The following is a 9,584-nucleotide window of genomic DNA, read 5'->3' as shown; positions in this document are numbered from 1 at the left end:
AGCCTTTGTATTCAGCATGTCTCTACTGAAATAAACCTACGTTCCTATGAAAATTGAAGCTTTTGTTTTTTTGTGGCCCACATAAACTTAAACCTTGTTTATTTGGCCCGTGTTAGCCTTTGAGTTTGACATGCTTGTTGTACAGCCTTGGGCAAACTGCTTAATGTTTCTTAGGCTCAGTTTCCTTCACCATAAAATTGTCATCATAATATCTCATTATTCAAGTGGCTGTAGAAAATAAATGAGAATATATATGCCCAGCATGTGGTAAGTACCTGCTGAGTGGTAGTTGTATTACCTTCACTTGTTATCCACCTTGCCTTTGAGGGTCAGGATGCTGCCTATGGTATATCCACCGTACATTTTACTTAGTTCAGCTTTATATGTAAATAATAAATATTTCTTGATAGGTGTAGCCACATAGGTCCAAATGATTCTGTTCATGTTGGTTTGAATGAACAGTTAGTCTCTTTACATTTTTCAGTTTGGAGACTGCTTATATAGGCGGACCCTAGGAAACATTGCTGACCTTGTTCATTCCATCTAAGATTTACACATGAATGCTAGAACTGCCCAGGACTGACTGACTAGCAGTGCTCTGGGAATGAAGGGGTGGAATATACAAAGGCAAAGGTGTACATCTTTCACAGGCAGAGTAGAGTAGGAGGGGAGAGAGGAAGAAACTGTGTTTGCATAAACCCCAACCCAATCTTCCTTTCAGTTTACTCGTGATTTCACTAAAGATAAAAAGTAGACCTGTCTACTGAAAAAAAAAAATTAAAGACAATCTTTTCAGGTTTGAAATCTTAGAAAGTTTTTATAGTTTGTTAATTCTTGTCAAAAGAACCTCAAAGAAGGATGCAAGCGATCCTAACTTAAAAAGCCTCTGAAGGATTTGATTTTAAAAACCTCTGTATGATTGTGTGTGTATGATACACCTTCTTGTGTGACAAAAAAAAAAAAAAAAAAAAGCCTGTTATCAGAGATGTTCATGAGAATGGGCAGGGGATCCTGACACGATCAAACCATAAGATCATGCTTCCTTTGGTCTGTGATTAAAGAAGGAATTTCATTTCCTCCACAGCAAATGTCCTTGCCTTTGTTGACTGCTTCTAATCTGATGCCATTAAAAATTGAGCTTTTTAAAAAGTATAATTTCTGAATGTGGAAAAACAAACTGCGTGCTCATTCTCATTTTCAGTGATGGAAGGAATGACTGCAGCTTCTGCGGGGCACACACCTCCCTACTTTCAGTTTTTCCCTTATTGAGATATGGAAAGTCGTAAAGACAGTCATTTGAATAAAGGTAGGGAGACCAAATCTTGGGCAAATGTCTCCATTGTTTTTGCTTGTATTATCAAGTTGATGTGAATAAAAACCTCCAGATTTTTAAGGTAAAATTAAAAATTTTACCAGGATTTCAGCTTTTTCCCCGCCATTATGCCAACTCTCTATTCAACCTTCATCTCCCCTTTTCAGAAGGGGAAATACCTACCAATATTTGATACAATGCTTTGTAACCTGTTGGTTTTCCATTTTTTTTCAAGGGTTTAACTTTTTAAAAAGTCCACATCATTAAGGTTTTGCCAGAACTGAGAGCTATAAACTCACTGTGAGTACTCCAGGGCAAAACTTCACTTTAATGGGAAGGAAATTATTGTTTCTTTTCTTTCTTTTCTTTTCTTTTCTTTTCTTTTCTTTTCTTTTCTTTTCTTTTCTTCTTTTCTTTTCTTTCTTTTCTCTTCTCTTCTCTTCTCTTCTCTTCTCTTCTCTTCTCTTCTCTTCTCTTCTCTTCTCTTCTCTTCTCTTTTCTTTTCTTTCTTTTCTAATACTCACCCAAGGATACTTTTCCATTGATTTTTAGAGAGAGTGGAAGGGAGAGGGAGAGACAGAGAGAGAAACATCAATGTGAGAGAGACACATCGATTGGTTGCCTCCTGAACGTGTCCTGACCAGGGTTGGGGGACCAGAATCAAATCCGCAACCCTTCAGCCTGCAGGTGGATTCTCTATCCACTGAGCCAAACTGGCGAGGGCTGACTGTTTCTTTTGTACGTGCATCTCGGTTATTACAAACACCAGCAGCACAAGAAACAATGTTCCTTAATTCATAATACTCAGTGGGGACACCTAGTTCAATCCTCACTTTTCACAGGTAACTCAGTGAGTGTGAAATAGGCAGGTGGGGCTAGGGTGAAAGCTTTGGCTTCAGTTTCTGGTTCCCGCTGACCCTGCTCCACTGACAAGGGGGCAGCTCAGAGTGGGTGCTGAGGGCAGAAGGAAGGTGGGCATTTCCCAAAGACCAGGCTGGAAAAAGAGTGTCTCTGCTAGCCCAGAACAGATCCAGTCAGGAGGCCTGGTGGATCCAGAGAGTTGAGGTCTGGAGAGAGTCTCAAAACCAAGGACCAGGAAGCAGAAGGCAAGAACCGGCGAGCGGCACCAGCCAAGGAGGGGATGTCTGGACTAATTCCAGAGATCTGTGTGAACAGGTCCAGATAATTAAAGAGACCAGGGTAGGGCAAACAATCACAGTAACTTCTACTTTTAAAATGTAGAATTATTGAACATTTTAGGAATTAAATATAAAAATATAAATCTGAAACCTCATTTGAACCCTGAATTACAGTGGACAATAATCTTAAAACTAACAAAAGGCGAGTGAGCCCTTTCCTCCTATTCACATAACACATGTGACTGGCTTTACCAATGTAGAGGCACAAAAGCAGTCACAGAGCTCTGATTTTAGCAGTTCATTGTTTATCTCAACAAGTCCAGTATCTCAATCTTGAACCCCTCCTGCTTCCTCAGTCCTCCACCCTAGGCAGCCAGGTGCCTATTCCGTCCATCACGGTCAGTCTTGAGTCTTAGCACCAGGTGAGGAGTGTCTGTTTGGCTGCTGCCATGGGTCCCACACAGGTCGGAGAGGCATGATCTCCTGGGGAACTGATGGCCTTGCTGTCTATCTAGACCAGGGGTAGGCAAACTTCTTGACTCGAGGGCCACAATGGGTTCTTAAACTGGACCGGAGGGCCGGAACAAAAGCATGGATGGAGTGTTTGTGTGAACTTATATAAGTTCAAAGTAAACATCATTACATAAAAGGGTATGGTCTTTTTTTTTTTTAGTTTTATTCATTTCAAACGGGCCGGATCCGGCCCACAGACCGTAGTTTGCCCACGGCTGATCTAGACCAGGCTGAGGTGCTGACTCCCTGGGCTTCAAGGAGAAAGCCAGACAGGCCACAAGTTCCAGTATTTATTTCAAAGGCTGGGCTTGAGGCCAGAGTGCTCCCTGGGGAGGCCCTCCAGCCTCAGACTCACGGTATAGATCTTCTCCCTGGCCTATCAGCCCATTAGGCCAGGCTCCTCTCCCCTCACAGTGTGCCCATCCCTCCAAGTACAGGAACATCTCAGTCAGAACCATCCCAATCTATCAGAAAGGTTCTAATGAACTGAACTTGGAGAGGCTTTCCACCCCCTCTTCTCCTAGGAGATAGCTTGGCACCTATGCAAATCAACTCCCTCCTCTCCAGCAACCAGCCATGCACATCAGAGGGCCTCAGAGAGACTTACTGTCAGGCCATGTCAGGGTTCTGTTCCACCATTCCCCAGGGGCAGTGGGTGTCCATGTCCTCTTGTCTGCCTAACTGTTTGGGACCATTCACAATACTGTCTTAAAAAGAGGACCAGCTGTGACCATTTGTACCAGGGAAGGGCTAGCAGCTCCAATGCTGGCTGAGGTTGACTCTGCTGTCCCTCTAATGACTTGGTTATATCTGGAATCCCAACTGGAAACCCATAGAAAGCAGGTGGTCTGGTACCTTATGCCACATTCACCCTGGAATTAAGGTCTCTCTGAACATGTCTGGAAGGCAGCAGGGTGGCACACACAGGCTTATTTGCCTGAAGGACTGAGAGCCTTCTGGGGAAGAAAGAGCTTGTCCAGATATACACAGGAATCTACATCCTCCAGGCTGGCCAAGAGGAAGTGTGAAACAAACTAAGAGAGCTGTTTCACTAAACTCTGTAGACCTTAAGAAACAAAAACAGTACTTTTTTTCCCAGAGGAAAATCAGGAGAGGAGAGGATATTTCCAGAGTTTCGGTAGAAGCCAATAGGGCCCTGACAGTATGGACATCTTCAAGGTGAGCGGGAAGAGGGCAGGAATGGAAAGTACCACGTGGGCACGAGCGTGAGTGAGCAAACACCAGTGACCTCCCACCGGGCCTTTCAGAATTAGCTGGGAGGAATTTCTGCCGAGCAGGTAGAAACGCAGCAAGAATACTGCTTTGTGACTGTGACTCTGACTGCTGTGCCTGGCCTAGACTAGGGACACACACATTGAAATACAGTTTAACTTAAATGTTAGCTCCAGGGAAGCCTGCCACCTCTTCTACATTCCATCTATTTCCTAGAGGTTAAAAGGTTTCATAACCTTTTTTACAGGAATTCTTATAAACGGCAGCAGCAGTCTGGGGGCTGCAGGGAGGAGAAATCAGTCTGGAAAATAGGCCTGTATCATGGAGTAAGAATCAACCCTTAGGAACTGAATGGTGAGGTTCCTTTGTCTTGCCTGCAGTAACATGTGCCCAAGCCTGAGGTGCAAGGTCCCAACAGGTGCTCTCGCCCTGAAATTCCTTACCACCTGGAAGTCTCAACATCGGCTGCAAATTTCTCTTGAATAAAACCTAATAGCAAATCCTGAGCTTATGTTTTCATTGCTTATAATTTAAACCTTTTTGTGAAGATTAGACTAATAATTACATTTTCATTTGAAGAGCTGTTTGCTTTGATTTTTTTGCCTTTTTATTAAATAATCTTTTAGAAGATTCTCTCCTTTTTTCTTTCTCCTATTTCTCTGTATAAGAGGAAGAAGAAACAGAAGAGTATCAGATATGAGGACAATCCACGGCTGGAAAGGGAAGGCTGAAACTGTTTTTCTCCCCAAAGGAGAGTAGTATTTATTGTTATTATAAAGGTAATACTGCTTATGTCAAAATTTCAAAAAAATATAGAAAGATATAAAGAAAAAGAAAAATGATTCCCAATTTACATTATTCAATAATGATCACTATTAATATCCTAGTAAACAATTACATGGGTCTCTCCATGTACATACATGCATACAAGACAGACAGACAGACAGACAGGGAGTGAGAGCACAAGAGAGCCTTTCTAGGTCTTGCAAGAAAAGCCTGCTATTGCCCCTTGAACCAGAGCCTAAATGTTATCATCTAGGGAAGTCAGATAGATAAGCAAACCCCATGTTTCAAAACCTGTAAGGCAGCAGCAGCTCCACAGATCAAATTAACCGCACAGGACAGCCCTAAAAACTGCTCAGGAAAATGGCTAGAACCACATTGTTATCTGTTTCCAGAACAATTCAGAACACTGGTGAGGAAACTCATACACTATAAAGCATCGTCTTTGACGTACATTGTCATCTGATGGGGCCACAGCTCCTGAGTGGCTCAAAATACCACAGATGTGGGTGGGGAGCCTTCCCACCCAGGAGAGTCCTCTAACTCACTTTCCTGCATGATACTGCAGAAAGTCCAGGCTGAGTTAGCTTACCCTTGTGTTTGGAGAGGCCCCAGAAGACTCTAACAAAACTTTTGGAACCCACTGGTTGCTGGTCTACACCCAGGATAAACTAACTTACATTCCATCAAAGAAGGAATTTTAAAACAACAACAACAACATAGGGTGAAACAAACCAAAACTTTCACTAACGGGGAAGAGAATCAGTGCTGGTGCAATCCCCATGACGCTTTCAGAGTAGGAGCCGAGCTTCCTCCTCGTGGCCAAGCAGACAGAGCTGGACTCTGCAGTCACATAGTTCAGAGTCAAAAGCCCCTCACTCAGGCTGTGTCCCAAATGAATCCTGTGCAACATTTGGGACATAATTACCTTACAGAAGTATTTGTTGTTTATCTAAAATGCAATGTTAACTGGGGATTCTGACTTTTATTTGTTAAATCTGGCATCCCTGTACTCACTCCACGTGGACCACGCACAGACGTGTTACTTCTCAGAACACCCGGCTGTAGCTATTCTAACTCTTACTAGTAGTTCCTTAAAAGCACCTAGTGTTTGTTCAGTGCTCTGGCCTAGACAAACACAGCTGGTCCTCCTGAAGATGACATAAACCTGTTAAATATACAACTAGTTATTGAATAGACCAGTGATGGCGAACCTATGACATGTGTGTCAGAGATGACACGTGAACTCATTTTTTTGGTTGATTTTTCTTTGTTAAATGGCATTTAAATATATAAAATAAATATCAAAAATATAAGTCTTTGTTTTACTATGGTTGCAAATATAAAAAAATTTCTATATGTGACACGGCACCAGAGTTAAGTTAGGGTTTTTCAAAATGCTGACATGCCAAGTTCAAAAGGTTCGCCATCACTGGAATAGACTGTGGTCAGCACAACAAAGCATCAGATGTCATGAGGTGCAGACCTACTTGTGCCCTGTAACTGGTCAGAGAAGTTTTCTTTGCAAGAAATGACACTTGAACTTGGATGCACGTGCCAAAGATGTGTACTTGGGGTACATGAAACTCAACATGTCCAAAACTGAACTCAGTACCTCTCATCTTTTCCCCCAAAACTGTCTTTGTATTAAGTCCTTAAACTTTGGTTAAAAGGAACTCTCCTGGGCTGCCCATGCCTGGGAGTCATTCTGAGCACACTCACAACATCAATTCAATGATCCAGCTTTGCCGGTTTTATCTTCTCCCGCTGCCCTCACCCTCTTTAATAGCTTCCTAACCAGTGGATATGTGCTAATTCTGTTCTCTTTAAACCTCTATTTTACGCTTGAACTAGGAAAAGTTATTATACTTCCCTGTTTAAAACATTTCAGTGACTTCCTTTAACTTGGCAAACAGGGTCTTCATAAATTGGTTCTGATGCACCTACCACGTCTTGCCTCCACGTTTATATTCTAGTAACATGTACTTCTTGCAGTGTCCTGCACAGGACATGATGTTCCACATATCTCTGCTGTTATGCCATCTATCACCTCTCCCTGGTATTCTCTGCCCTCCTTACTCAACTCTTACTGTTCTCCAAGGCTTCTCTACTGTCCTCTCCCAGGAAGTCTTCCCACGGCTGAGGTAAGTGCTGTACGTGGACAGACCATGCCACGCCTGTTGTACGTGGAGAGACCATGCCAGATGCCTGCTGTACCTGGCCAGACCATGCACTGGCCCTGCTGGGGAAGCCTCGAAGTGTCTGATACCTATTCTGAGAGAGGCTTATTGATCTGCGTCATCACAATGTTAACACAGGATGCACCACCATGGTTAAAGTTGATGGCACCATCAGATGAGACAGTCATCATTGCACCAGCCCTCACCCAGCATTCATGTGCGCTCCTCCTAACCTGGTACTGTGTCTAACAGAGATAAGGATGGGCCAACCTGCTCTGAGCCACACTCCTGGGGAGTCTGAATTCAGAACACTCAGCACTACAACCAGCAGACAACGGTTTGGACAGAAACCAAGAGATGGCAAGTGGGGGCAGGAAACAGACACCATAGTAGGGTGGAAGCCATGAGTAAACAAGCAGCCAGGAAATTAAGGTCAGTTCATTGTTAGCAACAGGAGCCACCACAGCACAGTGAGCCACAGCCTCCTGCAGGTGGAGCTTACTCTACTACAAACAGCGACAACTGCTCCTGAGAGAAGTGCCAGCTACTTCAGGGAGCAGTGTACCCGAGTGAGCTGTCCACGCCTGTCCTGTTGACTTGCTACTTGTATTATCACTTCTCTGTATGAGTGTCCAGTTTCAATCAAAAATGAAAATGTGTATCATTTTCCCTCAAATTCTAATTGTGAAAAACCATTAGCCAGTTCCCTAGACTCAGAAATATAGAGTAATTTTCTACCTCTCTTGGCCTTAGAATAGAACCACTGGGGTCTATAAGGCAAGGAGGTTGTTCCACAGCAAGATTTTAGAAGTAGGCTCAGGAGGGAAGTTCATGTAGGGGAGAGTGATGCTCCGTTTAACAGAGAAGAGAATGGAACTGAAGGCAACAGTAGACAATTGCCTCTTACATATTGCCTTGGTTCCAAGTAGCTCTGGGATTCCAAGGAGGCTTAACTATTTTTGAGTCATCAGCAGGGCTTCAATCTTTTCTCAGTTGACAGAACTGGCTGGGGAATGGTGGAGAGGTGAAAAGTAGGTCTCCAGTCTTACCCTTTTCTGCATCTGGCTCCTAGATGCTCTGGGAGCAGAGCAGGACTTAATGAAGGTCAAAGTGAAGTTCCCTTGCTATAGTCTTTTTTCCTTCTACTGCAGCCTCTTCTCACCCACTGTCCAGTAAGCTATAGAGATGACAAGAGAGAAGATAAAGAAGTTGAAGCAAAGTAGGGAACAACTCTTGAAGCTCAGGCAAAGTTCTCTCCATCATCTGCAGAGCTTGCCAACCCTAAAGTAACAAAAGCCACTTTTAAGAGCAGAGGAGGAAAGGGAGATTCAATGAATCTCTCACACCTCTCGCAGACACTGTGAAGAAGTTACAAGAATAACAATATGTAGTCTATTTATCATGGGTCATGAAAAACCAGGTCAACCGCAGCTTCCTGCAATCTCAATTGCAATTCAATTCTCCAAACCAATGGATGCCTCTGGACAGGAACCCCAGGAAGTTGGGCTGAAAACCACAAGGTAACATGGAGCCATGGGTAGTACATGGTCTCCCAAGTTCAGGAGAGCTGCCACAAGTAGGTACTCCTACAGGGTGGGTGGGGTAGCTGGATTGGGCACATGTACATCCTTATGCCCATCACCACCTATAAATTCATTTCTAGCTTCTGGAAGAAAACAAATTACTCTTCATTGAACTGCATATGCTTACATACTTTACACAGTTTGCAGTATGCAGTTGACATTGTGTTTGTTTTACCCAGACCCCTTCTCCATAGTCACCTACTATCCTTCTCCCTTCTTCCTGCTTAAAATATAAACTCAATGTCTGGAGTTACAGCAGCTATTTTGTCACCATGAGGTGACAGATATACTATATAAATTAGGCTGAGAATCACAGACATTAACCTTGACACTATCAAGCCACTAAGCCAATACAAGCAAGTACATATACCCAGTTTCCTTATATGACTCAAATAAAATCTTATTTGTGTAAGCACTATATGTGAGTTATGTTAATTTCAACTTTAAAGGATACAGGAAATCCAGCTAGCTTTATTGAATTATTAAAGTGTTGTTGTGAACAATGACTTGAGCCAAAACTGAAATAACAAATGCATATCTTGGTCAAACAATATTTTTGCCAATATCTACTCATATATGCAATATAATTTTCACTCTAAGATTTTAGGTATAGGAGAGCACAGGGAAAAGCTTAGCTGGTATTGGGAGAAGAGGTATTCATTTGTATATAAATGCACAATGGAATAGGCTTGGCTATAGAGGAGAATGGAACTCCAACATCCATTCTATCTCAGAAGATCAGTGTAAGCCAATAATGATAAGACTATCTTCCTTGGAACTGGCTAATAAGGGGATGGGCAGACCTAAGCCAGTTTGGGTCAAGGACTTAAGTTTCTTGAAA

Source organism: Myotis myotis, unplaced genomic scaffold (genome assembly GCF_014108235.1).
Source record: "Myotis myotis isolate mMyoMyo1 unplaced genomic scaffold, mMyoMyo1.p scaffold_m19_p_6, whole genome shotgun sequence".
NCBI lineage: Eukaryota > Metazoa > Chordata > Mammalia > Chiroptera > Vespertilionidae > Myotis > Myotis myotis.
This window is presented reverse-complemented; position numbering follows the sequence as displayed.